Source organism: Electrophorus electricus, chromosome 13 (genome assembly GCF_041902795.1).
Source record: "Electrophorus electricus isolate QZ-2024a chromosome 13, ASM4190279v1, whole genome shotgun sequence".
Lineage (NCBI taxonomy): Eukaryota > Metazoa > Chordata > Actinopteri > Gymnotiformes > Gymnotidae > Electrophorus > Electrophorus electricus.
The window spans coordinates 27,595,783-27,615,489 of record NC_137509.1 but is presented as its reverse complement, the minus strand read 5'-3'; the positions used below and the strand labels follow the sequence as shown (position 1 = coordinate 27,615,489).

General features: G+C 41.3%; 8 non-coding genes across 8 annotated transcripts; all 8 read right to left on the bottom strand.

Annotated features, from left to right (window-relative positions):
* Nucleotides 1-1,749: 1,749 nt before the first annotated feature.
* trnas-aga (transfer RNA serine (anticodon AGA)) lies at nt 1,750-1,831 on the bottom strand. The gene has a single exon. It is a non-coding gene; the product is annotated as a tRNA-Ser (tRNA).
* A 2,219-nt stretch (nt 1,832-4,050) lies between these two features.
* Nucleotides 4,051-4,132, bottom strand: trnas-aga (transfer RNA serine (anticodon AGA)). Its single transcript has one exon. It is a non-coding gene; the product is annotated as a tRNA-Ser (tRNA).
* Nucleotides 4,133-6,351: 2,219 nt separating this feature from the next.
* Nucleotides 6,352-6,433, bottom strand: trnas-aga (transfer RNA serine (anticodon AGA)). Its single transcript has one exon. It is a non-coding gene; the product is annotated as a tRNA-Ser (tRNA).
* Nucleotides 6,434-8,652: 2,219 nt separating this feature from the next.
* Nucleotides 8,653-8,734, bottom strand: trnas-aga (transfer RNA serine (anticodon AGA)). Its single transcript has one exon. It is a non-coding gene; the product is annotated as a tRNA-Ser (tRNA).
* A 2,219-nt stretch (nt 8,735-10,953) lies between these two features.
* Nucleotides 10,954-11,035, bottom strand: trnas-aga (transfer RNA serine (anticodon AGA)). Its single transcript has one exon. It is a non-coding gene; the product is annotated as a tRNA-Ser (tRNA).
* A 2,219-nt stretch (nt 11,036-13,254) lies between these two features.
* On the bottom strand, nt 13,255-13,336 carry trnas-aga (transfer RNA serine (anticodon AGA)). The gene has a single exon. It is a non-coding gene; the product is annotated as a tRNA-Ser (tRNA).
* Nucleotides 13,337-15,556: 2,220 nt separating this feature from the next.
* Nucleotides 15,557-15,638, bottom strand: trnas-aga (transfer RNA serine (anticodon AGA)). The gene has a single exon. It is a non-coding gene; the product is annotated as a tRNA-Ser (tRNA).
* Nucleotides 15,639-17,857: 2,219 nt separating this feature from the next.
* Nucleotides 17,858-17,939, bottom strand: trnas-aga (transfer RNA serine (anticodon AGA)). Its single transcript has one exon. It is a non-coding gene; the product is annotated as a tRNA-Ser (tRNA).
* Between the last annotated feature and the right edge of the window lie 1,768 nt (nt 17,940-19,707).

Sequence of the window (19,707 nt, the reverse complement as noted above, 5' to 3'; positions counted from 1 at the left end):
ATTCCAACCTTCAATGATGCGCCGGCGAGATGTTGAATCGTCTTTGAAAACTGAAACATTGTCACAAAACAAATTCAGTGCATTGTAAGCATGTTTTGCATTGATTCTAGTGTTAAATCAAAGAAGAGAAATAATACCCGTTTCTTGAAATATTGCAATATTTGTCTTTGAATTTGGATAAGCAATGCTATTTACTCATATTTACATAGCGCGCTATGCTGTCAAATGTATATACCAGCGTCTGATTAGCTTTCGATTTCAACAGGAAAAAAAAGGAAAAAAGAAAATGGTATATATTTTGCAAAATGAGTGAGACCTTTCTCTGGGACAGCTCATTTTTAAACAGCATGCTGATCTCTTGCCAATAAAGTCAGTGAATGAACTCTACATTGATACAAGGAAAATGGTAACAAATCATTCCTACCAATTGACCAGAATGTTGACAAGACCCAAAAGTCGAAACATTAACTAAACAAGCTGCAGGAAATGGGCTTGTTGGTCTAGGTGTCTGAGTGTTGCTTAGGGTGTGAGTGGTCACAGGTTCAATTGGTTGATGAGACTTTCATCTTTACTTGTGATACACAGTTGCACAGCACCATGCGTCATTGTCTCCTTATGAAATGAGCAAAATAAATGACTTCTGCTTCTTACGAATGTCCAGTAAAAAGGGTACTAGATTGCGCTACTAAGAGGCTTTTTATTCTAGGCTTGCGATAGTAGCTTTGGGTGCAAGAGTTCCTATGTTCAACTGGCCCAAAAGTCCACCTTGACCTCGAAACACTGGTTGCTGTGAGAGCATTCAGGTTTGTGTTTAATTTTGTTAAGTGAAGTTGAGCTTCAGACAAAGCAATGGTGTCCACGTCCTTTCCTGGTGATCCAGTGTCCCACAGAGAATACATTTTGGACAGATTACTCTAAAATAATTGAAAGAGTGCATTAACTCTAAGACTCGCGTTAACTTGGGTTTAGAAATAAACTCCCCAGGTCCAAAATTGGCTTGTTATGTTTTTAGGAATTTTCAATGGCAACCCTCACCTTAAAGCAATGTCTATGTCTAGAGAGAAATGGGTCACCCTAGGTCCAACTTTAAAGCTAGCGCTTTAAAAGTCGGTGACCTCCCTCTGTCCAAGGCCTAGAATAAAGCCATTGAATTATAGGTGGCTAAGGGAAATCATTGATGCACAAGCCTCGCGGTCATGTTTTTTTTTTTAAGTGTATTTTGCCCTGTCATTTCCAATGTGTAATTCACAGGCTAAACAAGTTGAGGCCGAATGATGCATAGCCACAAAAATCTCCGTGCACCATCTGGTCAAGGCTTAGATTAGAGCCATCGAGTTTGGTGCCGATAGGTCAAAGCACTAGTGTGCAGGCCTTAGGAGTGTTCTTTTCAAAAGCTATGTAAAGATGATATCGAAGGACTGGCTATAATGTAACAGTCAAGTTATATTTGGCTTGCAACTAGACTCTGTAGGGTGGAAGAACAACAGGACCAGAAATAGGTTGTCTTTCGGTACCTATTACAGATAGACCTCTTCGTAACAATTGGGTGAAGTAAGAAAGCCAGCTATGGTGGAACCGCAGCATAGCCAAAGGCACAAAGAAAGCCTCAAATGATGATGCCTTTGATGGCCAAATAAGACAGCTCAGCACATGGAAGGTCACACTGAGAAGATAGCTTGGATTCCCTCACACACAGCAAAGCAGGTTTTGCGTGCAGACTCATAGATCACAAACAGTAGAGCACACTCACGTAGTCAGCAGGACTCGAACCTGCGCGGGGAAACCCCAATGGATTTCTAGTCCATCGCCTTAACCTCTCGGCCATGACTACCACGGATCCCGGGGCGATGCTCTACAGCTCTGACGCTGAAGAGCACCGATGCAATGCAGCAAATGTTGAGTGAGAAAAGCATCCCACAAGTGGGATTCAAACCCTCATCTCTAGGAGAGACTGAGACCTAAACGCAGAGCCTTTGCCCCGTCGGACACCCTGACACGTCTGCTGTTGCGGCGGCGACCACGATACCATGCACTCTCTTTTTATGTAATGAAGAGCACCATCTTTGAGCCAGATTTGTCCATAAACTGACAGAACTCTATCATGCTACAGATAAAGAAAGTTAACAACAATTCTTATCAATGCACATGTTCTGGAAAAATCTTATGTGAGGGTCAGGCTATCATGTTATTTAAAGAGTCATAATTTTAGCACAGAGTTACTGTTTGTGGTTCCCACAAGTGGATATATTTCAAAACACTATAAAACTCTTTATGACCTTCCTATGAACTTGCATAAAGCCTATTCCAACCTTCAATGATGCGCCGGCGAGATGTTGAATCGTCTTTGAAAACTGAAACATTGTCACAAAACAAATTCAGTGCATTGTAAGCATGTTTTGCATTGATTCTAGTGTTAAATCAAAGAAGAGAAATAATACCCGTTTCTTGAAATATTGCAATATTTGTCTTTGAATTTGGATAAGCAATGCTATTTACTCATATTTACATAGCGCGCTATGCTGTCAAATGTATATACCAGCGTCTGATTAGCTTTCGATTTCAACAGGAAAAAAAAGGAAAAAAGAAAATGGTATATATTTTGCAAAATGAGTGAGACCTTTCTCTGGGACAGCTCATTTTTAAACAGCATGCTGATCTCTTGCCAATAAAGTCAGTGAATGAACTCTACATTGATACAAGGAAAATGGTAACAAATCATTCCTACCAATTGACCAGAATGTTGACAAGACCCAAAAGTCGAAACATTAACTAAACAAGCTGCAGGAAATGGGCTTGTTGGTCTAGGTGTCTGAGTGTTGCTTAGGGTGTGAGTGGTCACAGGTTCAATTGGTTGATGAGACTTTCATCTTTACTTGTGATACACAGTTGCACAGCACCATGCGTCATTGTCTCCTTATGAAATGAGCAAAATAAATGACTTCTGCTTCTTACGAATGTCCAGTAAAAAGGGTACTAGATTGCGCTACTAAGAGGCTTTTTATTCTAGGCTTGCGATAGTAGCTTTGGGTGCAAGAGTTCCTATGTTCAACTGGCCCAAAAGTCCACCTTGACCTCGAAACACTGGTTGCTGTGAGAGCATTCAGGTTTGTGTTTAATTTTGTTAAGTGAAGTTGAGCTTCAGACAAAGCAATGGTGTCCACGTCCTTTCCTGGTGATCCAGTGTCCCACAGAGAATACATTTTGGACAGATTACTCTAAAATAATTGAAAGAGTGCATTAACTCTAAGACTCGCGTTAACTTGGGTTTAGAAATAAACTCCCCAGGTCCAAAATTGGCTTGTTATGTTTTTAGGAATTTTCAATGGCAACCCTCACCTTAAAGCAATGTCTATGTCTAGAGAGAAATGGGTCACCCTAGGTCCAACTTTAAAGCTAGCGCTTTAAAAGTCGGTGACCTCCCTCTGTCCAAGGCCTAGAATAAAGCCATTGAATTATAGGTGGCTAAGGGAAATCATTGATGCACAAGCCTCGCGGTCATGTTTTTTTTTTTAAGTGTATTTTGCCCTGTCATTTCCAATGTGTAATTCACAGGCTAAACAAGTTGAGGCCGAATGATGCATAGCCACAAAAATCTCCGTGCACCATCTGGTCAAGGCTTAGATTAGAGCCATCGAGTTTGGTGCCGATAGGTCAAAGCACTAGTGTGCAGGCCTTAGGAGTGTTCTTTTCAAAAGCTATGTAAAGATGATATCGAAGGACTGGCTATAATGTAACAGTCAAGTTATATTTGGCTTGCAACTAGACTCTGTAGGGTGGAAGAACAACAGGACCAGAAATAGGTTGTCTTTCGGTACCTATTACAGATAGACCTCTTCGTAACAATTGGGTGAAGTAAGAAAGCCAGCTATGGTGGAACCGCAGCATAGCCAAAGGCACAAAGAAAGCCTCAAATGATGATGCCTTTGATGGCCAAATAAGACAGCTCAGCACATGGAAGGTCACACTGAGAAGATAGCTTGGATTCCCTCACACACAGCAAAGCAGGTTTTGCGTGCAGACTCATAGATCACAAACAGTAGAGCACACTCACGTAGTCAGCAGGACTCGAACCTGCGCGGGGAAACCCCAATGGATTTCTAGTCCATCGCCTTAACCTCTCGGCCATGACTACCACGGATCCCGGGGCGATGCTCTACAGCTCTGACGCTGAAGAGCACCGATGCAATGCAGCAAATGTTGAGTGAGAAAAGCATCCCACAAGTGGGATTCAAACCCTCATCTCTAGGAGAGACTGAGACCTAAACGCAGAGCCTTTGCCCCGTCGGACACCCTGACACGTCTGCTGTTGCGGCGGCGACCACGATACCATGCACTCTCTTTTTATGTAATGAAGAGCACCATCTTTGAGCCAGATTTGTCCATAAACTGACAGAACTCTATCATGCTACAGATAAAGAAAGTTAACAACAATTCTTATCAATGCACATGTTCTGGAAAAATCTTATGTGAGGGTCAGGCTATCATGTTATTTAAAGAGTCATAATTTTAGCACAGAGTTACTGTTTGTGGTTCCCACAAGTGGATATATTTCAAAACACTATAAAACTCTTTATGACCTTCCTATGAACTTGCATAAAGCCTATTCCAACCTTCAATGATGCGCCGGCGAGATGTTGAATCGTCTTTGAAAACTGAAACATTGTCACAAAACAAATTCAGTGCATTGTAAGCATGTTTTGCATTGATTCTAGTGTTAAATCAAAGAAGAGAAATAATACCCGTTTCTTGAAATATTGCAATATTTGTCTTTGAATTTGGATAAGCAATGCTATTTACTCATATTTACATAGCGCGCTATGCTGTCAAATGTATATACCAGCGTCTGATTAGCTTTCGATTTCAACAGGAAAAAAAAGGAAAAAAGAAAATGGTATATATTTTGCAAAATGAGTGAGACCTTTCTCTGGGACAGCTCATTTTTAAACAGCATGCTGATCTCTTGCCAATAAAGTCAGTGAATGAACTCTACATTGATACAAGGAAAATGGTAACAAATCATTCCTACCAATTGACCAGAATGTTGACAAGACCCAAAAGTCGAAACATTAACTAAACAAGCTGCAGGAAATGGGCTTGTTGGTCTAGGTGTCTGAGTGTTGCTTAGGGTGTGAGTGGTCACAGGTTCAATTGGTTGATGAGACTTTCATCTTTACTTGTGATACACAGTTGCACAGCACCATGCGTCATTGTCTCCTTATGAAATGAGCAAAATAAATGACTTCTGCTTCTTACGAATGTCCAGTAAAAAGGGTACTAGATTGCGCTACTAAGAGGCTTTTTATTCTAGGCTTGCGATAGTAGCTTTGGGTGCAAGAGTTCCTATGTTCAACTGGCCCAAAAGTCCACCTTGACCTCGAAACACTGGTTGCTGTGAGAGCATTCAGGTTTGTGTTTAATTTTGTTAAGTGAAGTTGAGCTTCAGACAAAGCAATGGTGTCCACGTCCTTTCCTGGTGATCCAGTGTCCCACAGAGAATACATTTTGGACAGATTACTCTAAAATAATTGAAAGAGTGCATTAACTCTAAGACTCGCGTTAACTTGGGTTTAGAAATAAACTCCCCAGGTCCAAAATTGGCTTGTTATGTTTTTAGGAATTTTCAATGGCAACCCTCACCTTAAAGCAATGTCTATGTCTAGAGAGAAATGGGTCACCCTAGGTCCAACTTTAAAGCTAGCGCTTTAAAAGTCGGTGACCTCCCTCTGTCCAAGGCCTAGAATAAAGCCATTGAATTATAGGTGGCTAAGGGAAATCATTGATGCACAAGCCTCGCGGTCATGTTTTTTTTTTTAAGTGTATTTTGCCCTGTCATTTCCAATGTGTAATTCACAGGCTAAACAAGTTGAGGCCGAATGATGCATAGCCACAAAAATCTCCGTGCACCATCTGGTCAAGGCTTAGATTAGAGCCATCGAGTTTGGTGCCGATAGGTCAAAGCACTAGTGTGCAGGCCTTAGGAGTGTTCTTTTCAAAAGCTATGTAAAGATGATATCGAAGGACTGGCTATAATGTAACAGTCAAGTTATATTTGGCTTGCAACTAGACTCTGTAGGGTGGAAGAACAACAGGACCAGAAATAGGTTGTCTTTCGGTACCTATTACAGATAGACCTCTTCGTAACAATTGGGTGAAGTAAGAAAGCCAGCTATGGTGGAACCGCAGCATAGCCAAAGGCACAAAGAAAGCCTCAAATGATGATGCCTTTGATGGCCAAATAAGACAGCTCAGCACATGGAAGGTCACACTGAGAAGATAGCTTGGATTCCCTCACACACAGCAAAGCAGGTTTTGCGTGCAGACTCATAGATCACAAACAGTAGAGCACACTCACGTAGTCAGCAGGACTTGAACCTGCGCGGGGAAACCCCAATGGATTTCTAGTCCATCGCCTTAACCTCTCGGCCATGACTACCACGGATCCCGGGGCGATGCTCTACAGCTCTGACGCTGAAGAGCACCGATGCAATGCAGCAAATGTTGAGTGAGAAAAGCATCCCACAAGTGGGATTCAAACCCTCATCTCTAGGAGAGACTGAGACCTAAACGCAGAGCCTTTGCCCCGTCGGACACCCTGACACGTCTGCTGTTGCGGCGGCGACCACGATACCATGCACTCTCTTTTTATGTAATGAAGAGCACCATCTTTGAGCCAGATTTGTCCATAAACTGACAGAACTCTATCATGCTACAGATAAAGAAAGTTAACAACAATTCTTATCAATGCACATGTTCTGGAAAAATCTTATGTGAGGGTCAGGCTATCATGTTATTTAAAGAGTCATAATTTTAGCACAGAGTTACTGTTTGTGGTTCCCACAAGTGGATATATTTCAAAACACTATAAAACTCTTTATGACCTTCCTATGAACTTGCATAAAGCCTATTCCAACCTTCAATGATGCGCCGGCGAGATGTTGAATCGTCTTTGAAAACTGAAACATTGTCACAAAACAAATTCAGTGCATTGTAAGCATGTTTTGCATTGATTCTAGTGTTAAATCAAAGAAGAGAAATAATACCCGTTTCTTGAAATATTGCAATATTTGTCTTTGAATTTGGATAAGCAATGCTATTTACTCATATTTACATAGCGCGCTATGCTGTCAAATGTATATACCAGCGTCTGATTAGCTTTCGATTTCAACAGGAAAAAAAAGGAAAAAAGAAAATGGTATATATTTTGCAAAATGAGTGAGACCTTTCTCTGGGACAGCTCATTTTTAAACAGCATGCTGATCTCTTGCCAATAAAGTCAGTGAATGAACTCTACATTGATACAAGGAAAATGGTAACAAATCATTCCTACCAATTGACCAGAATGTTGACAAGACCCAAAAGTCGAAACATTAACTAAACAAGCTGCAGGAAATGGGCTTGTTGGTCTAGGTGTCTGAGTGTTGCTTAGGGTGTGAGTGGTCACAGGTTCAATTGGTTGATGAGACTTTCATCTTTACTTGTGATACACAGTTGCACAGCACCATGCGTCATTGTCTCCTTATGAAATGAGCAAAATAAATGACTTCTGCTTCTTACGAATGTCCAGTAAAAAGGGTACTAGATTGCGCTACTAAGAGGCTTTTTATTCTAGGCTTGCGATAGTAGCTTTGGGTGCAAGAGTTCCTATGTTCAACTGGCCCAAAAGTCCACCTTGACCTCGAAACACTGGTTGCTGTGAGAGCATTCAGGTTTGTGTTTAATTTTGTTAAGTGAAGTTGAGCTTCAGACAAAGCAATGGTGTCCACGTCCTTTCCTGGTGATCCAGTGTCCCACAGAGAATACATTTTGGACAGATTACTCTAAAATAATTGAAAGAGTGCATTAACTCTAAAACTCGCGTTAACTTGGGTTTAGAAATAAACTCCCCAGGTCCAAAATTGGCTTGTTATGTTTTTAGGAATTTTCAATGGCAACCCTCACCTTAAAGCAATGTCTATGTCTAGAGAGAAATGGGTCACCCTAGGTCCAACTTTAAAGCTAGCGCTTTAAAAGTCGGTGACCTCCCTCTGTCCAAGGCCTAGAATAAAGCCATTGAATTATAGGTGGCTAAGGGAAATCATTGATGCACAAGCCTCGCGGTCATGTTTTTTTTTTTAAGTGTATTTTGCCCTGTCATTTCCAATGTGTAATTCACAGGCTAAACAAGTTGAGGCCGAATGATGCATAGCCACAAAAATCTCCGTGCACCATCTGGTCAAGGCTTAGATTAGAGCCATCGAGTTTGGTGCCGATAGGTCAAAGCACTAGTGTGCAGGCCTTAGGAGTGTTCTTTTCAAAAGCTATGTAAAGATGATATCGAAGGACTGGCTATAATGTAACAGTCAAGTTATATTTGGCTTGCAACTAGACTCTGTAGGGTGGAAGAACAACAGGACCAGAAATAGGTTGTCTTTCGGTACCTATTACAGATAGACCTCTTCGTAACAATTGGGTGAAGTAAGAAAGCCAGCTATGGTGGAACCGCAGCATAGCCAAAGGCACAAAGAAAGCCTCAAATGATGATGCCTTTGATGGCCAAATAAGACAGCTCAGCACATGGAAGGTCACACTGAGAAGATAGCTTGGATTCCCTCACACACAGCAAAGCAGGTTTTGCGTGCAGACTCATAGATCACAAACAGTAGAGCACACTCACGTAGTCAGCAGGACTCGAACCTGCGCGGGGAAACCCCAATGGATTTCTAGTCCATCGCCTTAACCTCTCGGCCATGACTACCACGGATCCCGGGGCGATGCTCTACAGCTCTGACGCTGAAGAGCACCGATGCAATGCAGCAAATGTTGAGTGAGAAAAGCATCCCACAAGTGGGATTCAAACCCTCATCTCTAGGAGAGACTGAGACCTAAACGCAGAGCCTTTGCCCCGTCGGACACCCTGACACGTCTGCTGTTGCGGCGGCGACCACGATACCATGCACTCTCTTTTTATGTAATGAAGAGCACCATCTTTGAGCCAGATTTGTCCATAAACTGACAGAACTCTATCATGCTACAGATAAAGAAAGTTAACAACAATTCTTATCAATGCACATGTTCTGGAAAAATCTTATGTGAGGGTCAGGCTATCATGTTATTTAAAGAGTCATAATTTTAGCACAGAGTTACTGTTTGTGGTTCCCACAAGTGGATATATTTCAAAACACTATAAAACTCTTTATGACCTTCCTATGAACTTGCATAAAGCCTATTCCAACCTTCAATGATGCGCCGGCGAGATGTTGAATCGTCTTTGAAAACTGAAACATTGTCACAAAACAAATTCAGTGCATTGTAAGCATGTTTTGCATTGATTCTAGTGTTAAATCAAAGAAGAGAAATAATACCCGTTTCTTGAAATATTGCAATATTTGTCTTTGAATTTGGATAAGCAATGCTATTTACTCATATTTACATAGCGCGCTATGCTGTCAAATGTATATACCAGCGTCTGATTAGCTTTCGATTTCAACAGGAAAAAAAAGGAAAAAAGAAAATGGTATATATTTTGCAAAATGAGTGAGACCTTTCTCTGGGACAGCTCATTTTTAAACAGCATGCTGATCTCTTGCCAATAAAGTCAGTGAATGAACTCTACATTGATACAAGGAAAATGGTAACAAATCATTCCTACCAATTGACCAGAATGTTGACAAGACCCAAAAGTCGAAACATTAACTAAACAAGCTGCAGGAAATGGGCTTGTTGGTCTAGGTGTCTGAGTGTTGCTTAGGGTGTGAGTGGTCACAGGTTCAATTGGTTGATGAGACTTTCATCTTTACTTGTGATACACAGTTGCACAGCACCATGCGTCATTGTCTCCTTATGAAATGAGCAAAATAAATGACTTCTGCTTCTTACGAATGTCCAGTAAAAAGGGTACTAGATTGCGCTACTAAGAGGCTTTTTATTCTAGGCTTGCGATAGTAGCTTTGGGTGCAAGAGTTCCTATGTTCAACTGGCCCAAAAGTCCACCTTGACCTCGAAACACTGGTTGCTGTGAGAGCATTCAGGTTTGTGTTTAATTTTGTTAAGTGAAGTTGAGCTTCAGACAAAGCAATGGTGTCCACGTCCTTTCCTGGTGATCCAGTGTCCCACAGAGAATACATTTTGGACAGATTACTCTAAAATAATTGAAAGAGTGCATTAACTCTAAGACTCGCGTTAACTTGGGTTTAGAAATAAACTCCCCAGGTCCAAAATTGGCTTGTTATGTTTTTAGGAATTTTCAATGGCAACCATCACCTTAAAGCAATGTCTATGTCTAGAGAGAAATGGGTCACCCTAGGTCCAACTTTAAAGCTAGCGCTTTAAAAGTCGGTGACCTCCCTCTGTCCAAGGCCTAGAATAAAGCCATTGAATTATAGGTGGCTAAGGGAAATCATTGATGCACAAGCCTCGCGGTCATGTTTTTTTTTTTAAGTGTATTTTGCCCTGTCATTTCCAATGTGTAATTCACAGGCTAAACAAGTTGAGGCCGAATGATGCATAGCCACAAAAATCTCCGTGCACCATCTGGTCAAGGCTTAGATTAGAGCCATCGAGTTTGGTGCCGATAGGTCAAAGCACTAGTGTGCAGGCCTTAGGAGTGTTCTTTTCAAAAGCTATGTAAAGATGATATCGAAGGACTGGCTATAATGTAACAGTCAAGTTATATTTGGCTTGCAACTAGACTCTGTAGGGTGGAAGAACAACAGGACCAGAAATAGGTTGTCTTTCGGTACCTATTACAGATAGACCTCTTCGTAACAATTGGGTGAAGTAAGAAAGCCAGCTATGGTGGAACCGCAGCATAGCCAAAGGCACAAAGAAAGCCTCAAATGATGATGCCTTTGATGGCCAAATAAGACAGCTCAGCACATGGAAGGTCACACTGAGAAGATAGCTTGGATTCCCTCACACACAGCAAAGCAGGTTTTGCGTGCAGACTCATAGATCACAAACAGTAGAGCACACTCACGTAGTCAGCAGGACTCGAACCTGCGTGGGGAAACCCCAATGGATTTCTAGTCCATCGCCTTAACCTCTCGGCCATGACTACCACGGATCCCGGGGCGATGCTCTACAGCTCTGACGCTGAAGAGCACCGATGCAATGCAGCAAATGTTGAGTGAGAAAAGCATCCCACAAGTGGGATTCAAACCCTCATCTCTAGGAGAGACTGAGACCTAAACGCAGAGCCTTTGCCCCGTCGGACACCCTGACACGTCTGCTGTTGCGGCGGCGACCACGATACCATGCACTCTCTTTTTATGTAATGAAGAGCACCATCTTTGAGCCAGATTTGTCCATAAACTGACAGAACTCTATCATGCTACAGATAAAGAAAGTTAACAACAATTCTTATCAATGCACATGTTCTGGAAAAATCTTATGTGAGGGTCAGGCTATCATGTTATTTAAAGAGTCATAATTTTAGCACAGAGTTACTGTTTGTGGTTCCCACAAGTGGATATATTTCAAAACACTATAAAACTCTTTATGACCTTCCTATGAACTTGCATAAAGCCTATTCCAACCTTCAATGATGCGCCGGCGAGATGTTGAATCGTCTTTGAAAACTGAAACATTGTCACAAAACAAATTCAGTGCATTGTAAGCATGTTTTGCATTGATTCTAGTGTTAAATCAAAGAAGAGAAATAATACCCGTTTCTTGAAATATTGCAATATTTGTCTTTGAATTTGGATAAGCAATGCTATTTACTCATATTTACATAGCGCGCTATGCTGTCAAATGTATATACCAGCGTCTGATTAGCTTTCGATTTCAACAGGAAAAAAAAGGAAAAAAGAAAATGGTATATATTTTGCAAAATGAGTGAGACCTTTCTCTGGGACAGCTCATTTTTAAACAGCATGCTGATCTCTTGCCAATAAAGTCAGTGAATGAACTCTACATTGATACAAGGAAAATGGTAACAAATCATTCCTACCAATTGACCAGAATGTTGACAAGACCCAAAAGTCGAAACATTAACTAAACAAGCTGCAGGAAATGGGCTTGTTGGTCTAGGTGTCTGAGTGTTGCTTAGGGTGTGAGTGGTCACAGGTTCAATTGGTTGATGAGACTTTCATCTTTACTTGTGATACACAGTTGCACAGCACCATGCGTCATTGTCTCCTTATGAAATGAGCAAAATAAATGACTTCTGCTTCTTACGAATGTCCAGTAAAAAGGGTACTAGATTGCGCTACTAAGAGGCTTTTTATTCTAGGCTTGCGATAGTAGCTTTGGGTGCAAGAGTTCCTATGTTCAACTGGCCCAAAAGTCCACCTTGACCTCGAAACACTGGTTGCTGTGAGAGCATTCAGGTTTGTGTTTAATTTTGTTAAGTGAAGTTGAGCTTCAGACAAAGCAATGGTGTCCACGTCCTTTCCTGGTGATCCAGTGTCCCACAGAGAATACATTTTGGACAGATTACTCTAAAATAATTGAAAGAGTGCATTAACTCTAAAACTCGCGTTAACTTGGGTTTAGAAATAAACTCCCCAGGTCCAAAATTGGCTTGTTATGTTTTTAGGAATTTTCAATGGCAACCCTCACCTTAAAGCAATGTCTATGTCTAGAGAGAAATGGGTCACCCTAGGTCCAACTTTAAAGCTAGCGCTTTAAAAGTCGGTGACCTCCCTCTGTCCAAGGCCTAGAATAAAGCCATTGAATTATAGGTGGCTAAGGGAAATCATTGATGCACAAGCCTCGCGGTCATGTTTTTTTTTTTAAGTGTATTTTGCCCTGTCATTTCCAATGTGTAATTCACAGGCTAAACAAGTTGAGGCCGAATGATGCATAGCCACAAAAATCTCCGTGCACCATCTGGTCAAGGCTTAGATTAGAGCCATCGAGTTTGGTGCCGATAGGTCAAAGCACTAGTGTGCAGGCCTTAGGAGTGTTCTTTTCAAAAGCTATGTAAAGATGATATCGAAGGACTGGCTATAATGTAACAGTCAAGTTATATTTGGCTTGCAACTAGACTCTGTAGGGTGGAAGAACAACAGGACCAGAAATAGGTTGTCTTTCGGTACCTATTACAGATAGACCTCTTCGTAACAATTGGGTGAAGTAAGAAAGCCAGCTATGGTGGAACCGCAGCATAGCCAAAGGCACAAAGAAAGCCTCAAATGATGATGCCTTTGATGGCCAAATAAGACAGCTCAGCACATGGAAGGTCACACTGAGAAGATAGCTTGGATTCCCTCACACACAGCAAAGCAGGTTTTGCGTGCAGACTCATAGATCACAAACAGTAGAGCACACTCACGTAGTCAGCAGGACTCGAACCTGCGCGGGGAAACCCCAATGGATTTCTAGTCCATCGCCTTAACCTCTCGGCCATGACTACCACGGATCCCGGGGCGATGCTCTACAGCTCTGACGCTGAAGAGCACCGATGCAATGCAGCAAATGTTGAGTGAGAAAAGCATCCCACAAGTGGGATTCAAACCCTCATCTCTAGGAGAGACTGAGACCTAAACGCAGAGCCTTTGCCCCGTCGGACACCCTGACACGTCTGCTGTTGCGGCGGCGACCACGATACCATGCACTCTCTTTTTATGTAATGAAGAGCACCATCTTTGAGCCAGATTTGTCCATAAACTGACAGAACTCTATCATGCTACAGATAAAGAAAGTTAACAACAATTCTTATCAATGCACATGTTCTGGAAAAATCTTATGTGAGGGTCAGGCTATCATGTTATTTAAAGAGTCATAATTTTAGCACAGAGTTACTGTTTGTGGTTCCCACAAGTGGATATATTTCAAAACACTATAAAACTCTTTATGACCTTCCTATGAACTTGCATAAAGCCTATTCCAACCTTCAATGATGCGCCGGCGAGATGTTGAATCGTCTTTGAAAACTGAAACATTGTCACAAAACAAATTCAGTGCATTGTAAGCATGTTTTGCATTGATTCTAGTGTTAAATCAAAGAAGAGAAATAATACCCGTTTCTTGAAATATTGCAATATTTGTCTTTGAATTTGGATAAGCAATGCTATTTACTCATATTTACATAGCGCGCTATGCTGTCAAATGTATATACCAGCGTCTGATTAGCTTTCGATTTCAACAGGAAAAAAAAGGAAAAAAGAAAATGGTATATATTTTGCAAAATGAGTGAGACCTTTCTCTGGGACAGCTCATTTTTAAACAGCATGCTGATCTCTTGCCAATAAAGTCAGTGAATGAACTCTACATTGATACAAGGAAAATGGTAACAAATCATTCCTACCAATTGACCAGAATGTTGACAAGACCCAAAAGTCGAAACACTAACTAAACAAGCTGCAGGAAATGGGCTTGTTGGTCTAGGTGTCTGAGTGTTGCTTAGGGTGTGAGTGGTCACAGGTTCAATTGGTTGATGAGACTTTCATCTTTACTTGTGATACACAGTTGCACAGCACCATGCGTCATTGTCTCCTTATGAAATGAGCAAAATAAATGACTTCTGCTTCTTACGAATGTCCAGTAAAAAGGGTACTAGATTGCGCTACTAAGAGGCTTTTTATTCTAGGCTTGCGATAGTAGCTTTGGGTGCAAGAGTTCCTATGTTCAACTGGCCCAAAAGTCCACCTTGACCTCGAAACACTGGTTGCTGTGAGAGCATTCAGGTTTGTGTTTAATTTTGTTAAGTGAAGTTGAGCTTCAGACAAAGTAATGGTGTCCACGTCCTTTCCTGGTGATCCAGTGTCCCACAGAGAATACATTTTGGACAGATTGCTCTAAAATAATTGAAAGAGTGCATTAACTCTAAGACTCGCGTTAACTTGGGTTTAGAAATAAACTCCCCAGGTCCAAAATTGGCTTGTTATGTTTTTAGGAATTTTCAATGGCAACCCTCACCTTAAAGCAATGTCTATGTCTAGAGAGAAATGGGTCACCCTAGGTCCAACTTTAAAGCTAGCGCTTTAAAAGTCGGTGACCTCCCTCTGTCCAAGGCCTAGAATAAAGCCATTGAATTATAGGTGGCTAAGGGAAATCATTGATGCACAAGCCTCGCGGTCATGTTTTTTTTTTTTAAGTGTATTTTGCCCTGTCATTTCCAATGTGTAATTCACAGGCTAAACAAGTTGAGGCCGAATGATGCATAGCCACAAAAATCTCCGTGCACCATCTGGTCAAGGCTTAGATTAGAGCCATCGAGTTTGGTGCCGATAGGTCAAAGCACTAGTGTGCAGGCCTTAGGAGTGTTCTTTTCAAAAGCTATGTAAAGATGATATCGAAGGACTGGCTATAATGTAACAGTCAAGTTATATTTGGCTTGCAACTAGACTCTGTAGGGTGGAAGAACAACAGGACCAGAAATAGGTTGTCTTTCGGTACCTATTACAGATAGACCTCTTCGTAACAATTGGGTGAAGTAAGAAAGCCAGCTATGGTGGAACCGCAGCATAGCCAAAGGCACAAAGAAAGCCTCAAATGATGATGCCTTTGATGGCCAAATAAGACAGCTCAGCACATGGAAGGTCACACTGAGAAGATAGCTTGGATTCCCTCACAAACAGCAAAGCAGGTTTTGCGTGCAGACTCACAGATCACAAACAGTAGAGCACACTCACATAGTCAGCAGGACTCGAACCTGCGCGGGGAAACCCCAATGGATTTCTAGTCCATCGCCTTAACCTCTCGGCCATGACTACCACGGATCCCGGGGCGATGCTCTACAGCTCTGACGCTGAAGAGCACCGATGCAATGCAGCAAATGTTGAGTGAGAAAAGCATCCCACAAGTGGGATTCAAACCCTCATCTCTAGGAGAGACTGAGACCTAAACGCAGAGACTTTGCCCCGTCGGACACCCTGACACGTCTGATGTTGCGGCGGCGACCACGATACCATGCACTCTCTTTTTATGTAATGAAGAGCACCATCTTTGAGCCAGATTTGTCCATAAACTGACAGAACTCTATCATGCTACAGATAAAGAAAGTTAACAACAATTCTTATCAATGCACATGTTCTGGAAAAATCTTATGTGAGGGTCAGGCTATCATGTTATTTAAAGAGTCATAATTTTAGCACAGAGTTACTGTTTGTGGTTCCCACAAGTGGATATATTTCAAAACACTATAAAACTCTTTATGACCTTCCTATGAACTTGCATAAAGCCTATTCCAACCTTCAATGATGCGCCGGCGAGATGTTGAATCGTCTTTGAAAACTGAAACATTGTCACAAAACAAATTCAGTGCATTGTAAGCATGTTTTGCATTGATTCTAGTGTTAAATCAAAGAAGAGAAATAATACCCGTTTCTTGAAATATTGCAATATTTGTCTTTGAATTTGGATAAGCAATGCTATTTACTCATATTTACATAGCGCGCTATGCTGTCAAATGTATATACCAGCGTCTGATTAGCTTTCGATTTCAACAGGAAAAAAAAGGAAAAAAGAAAATGGTATATATTTTGCAAAATGAGTGAGACCTTTCTCTGGGACAGCTCATTTTTAAACAGCATGCTGATCTCTTGCCAATAAAGTCAGTGAATGAACTCTACATTGATACAAGGAAAATGGTAACAAATCATTCCTACCAATTGACCAGAATGTTGACAAGACCCAAAAGTCGAAACATTAACTAAACAAGCTGCAGGAAATGGGCTTGTTGGTCTAGGTGTCTGAGTGTTGCTTAGGGTGTGAGTGGTCACAGGTTCAATTGGTTGATGAGACTTTCATCTTTACTTGTGATACACAGTTGCACAGCACCATGCGTCATTGTCTCCTTATGAAATGAGCAAAATAAATGACTTCTGCTTCTTACGAATGTCCAGTAAAAAGGGTACTAGATTGCGCTACTAAGAGGCTTTTTATTCTAGGCTTGCGATAGTAGCTTTGGGTGCAAGAGTTCCTATGTTCAACTGGCCCAAAAGTCCACCTTGACCTCGAAACACTGGTTGCTGTGAGAGCATTCAGGTTTGTGTTTAATTTTGTTAAGTGAAGTTGAGCTTCAGACAAAGCAATGGTGTCCACATCCTTTCCTGGTGATCCAGTGTCCCACAGAGAATACATTTTGGACAGATTACTCTAAAATAATTGAAAGAGTGCATTAACTCTAAAACTCGCGTTAACTTGGGTTTAGAAATAAACTCCCCAGGTCCAAAATTGGCTTGTTATGTTTTTAGGAATTTTCAATGGCAACCCTCACCTTAAAGCAATGTCTATGTCTAGAGAGAAATGGGTCACCCTAGGTCCAACTTTAAAGCTAGCGCTTTAAAAGTCGGTGACCTCCCTCTGTCCAAGGCCTAGAATAAAGCCATTGAATTATAGGTGGCTAAGGGAAATCATTGATGCACAAGCCTCGCGGTCATGTTTTTTTTTTTAAGTGTATTTTGCCCTGTCATTTCCAATGTGTAATTCACAGGCTAAACAAGTTGAGGCCGAATGATGCATAGCCACAAAAATCTCCGTGCACCATCTGGTCAAGGCTTAGATTAGAGCCATCGAGTTTGGTGCCGATAGGTCAAAGCACTAGTGTGCAGGCCTTAGGAGTGTTCTTTTCAAAAGCTATGTAAAGATGATATCGAAGGACTGGCTATAATGTAACAGTCAAGTTATATTTGGCTTGCAACTAGACTCTGTAGGGTGGAAGAACAACAGGACCAGAAATAGGTTGTCTTTCGGTACCTATTACAGATAGACCTCTTCGTAACAATTGGGTGAAGTAAGAAAGCCAGCTATGGTGGAACCGCAGCATAGCCAAAGGCACAAAGAAAGCCTCAAATGATGATGCCTTTGATGGCCAAATAAGACAGCTCAGCAAATGGAAGGTCACACTGAGAAGATAGCTTGGATTCCCTCACACACAGCAAAGCAGGTTTTGCGTGCAGACTCATAGATCACAAACAGTAGAGCACACTCACGTAGTCAGCAGTACTCGAACCTGCGCGGGGAAACCCCAATGGATTTCTAGTCCATCGCCTTAACCTCTCGGCCATGACTACCACAGATCCCGGGGCGATGCTCTACAGCTCTGACGCTGAAGAGCACCGATGCAATGCAGCAAATGTTGAGTGAGAAAAGCATCCCACAAGTGGGATTCAAACCCTCATCTCTAGGAGAGACTGAGACCTAAACGCAGAGCCTTTGCCCCGTCGGACACCCTGACACGTCTGCTGTTGCGGCGGCGACCACAATACCATGCACTCTCTTTTTATGTAATGAAGAGCACCATCTTTGAGCCAGATTTGTCCATAAACTGACAGAACTCTATCATGCTACAGATAAAGAAAGTTAACAACAATTCTTATCAATGCACATGTTCTGGAAAAATCTTATGTGAGGGTCAGGCTATCATGTTATTTAAAGAGTCATAATTTTAGCACAGAGTTACTGTTTGTGGTTCCCACAAACAATTGGGTGAAGTAAGAAAGCCAGCTATGGTGGAACCGCAGCATTGCCAAAGGCACAAAGAAAGCCTCAAATTATAATGCCTTTGATGGCCAAATAAGACAGCTCAGCACATGGAAGGTCACAATGAGAAGATGGCTTGGATTCCTTCACAAATAGCAAAGCAGGTTTTGTGTGCAGACTCAATGCTCAAATGTGAAGTGCAGTGATTAATAAAAAAAATTGTCAGATTGGTCTTTGATCATATTTGCTATGAATAGGCAATTTGAGTAATCAATTGAGGCTTACGTCCACACCAGCTTGAGAATGACCAATGTCCTCTGACCTTGCAAGCTAAGCAAGTTTGGTCCTTGATAGTACTGAGATGGGATCCTACCTAGGAAGTCCAGGTGCTATAAGCTTTTCTTGCATCACTTTAATTTACTTTCAAGATGACCTGCTCAAAAGTGAAGTACAGTCATTAATAAAAAAAAAAAAACTATCTGTTAGCACCTGGGAATAGCAGAAGCTGTAAGTTGTTATTGCATCACTTTAATTTACTCTGCAACTGACATTCTTGTATGTGAAGTTCACAGATTAAATAGAAATCTTTTAGTACCAGGGAATAACAGGTACTGTAAGATTTTCTTGCATGACTTGAATTTACTTTCAAGCTAACATGCTCAAATGTGAAGAGAATTGAATAATTAAAAAAAACTATCTGTTAGCACCTGGGAATAACAGAAGCTGTTTTTTTTTGTTGCATCACTTTAATTTACTCTCCAACTCACATGCTTGAATGGGAAGTGCAGTGATTAATCAGAAATCTCTCTGTTAGCACCTAGGAATACCAGGTGCTGTAAACTTCTCTTGCATCACATTAATTTATTTTGCATCTGACATGCTTGTATGTGAAGTGCACAGATTAAATAGAAATCTTTTAGTACCAGGGAATAGCAGGTGCTGTAAGATTTGCTTGCATCACTTTAATTTACTTTCAAGCTAACATGCTCAAATGTGAAGTGCAATGATTAATAATAAAAAAACCTATCTGTTAGTGCCTCCGAATAGCAGATGTTGTAAGCTTTTATTGCATCATTTTAATTTACTTTCAAGCTAACATTCTAGAATTTCAAGGTTCCATGGCTGCTAGCATGGATTCTGTTGAGCAAGATGCTTTTGAGCTTGGAATGGACGCCATGCTTGATGTACTGTAAGTATGAAATTCATATAGCATGTGTGATTCTTTATTGTAAAAGTTCAGTGTCGATTGCATAATATTTAAATGTCCCCTGAACTTGCTCCTATGTTGACTGAAACTCTAGTACGGAAGCCCAAGATGGCCGATGGAGATCCTGAGGAAAAACAAAAAGGACGCGACGC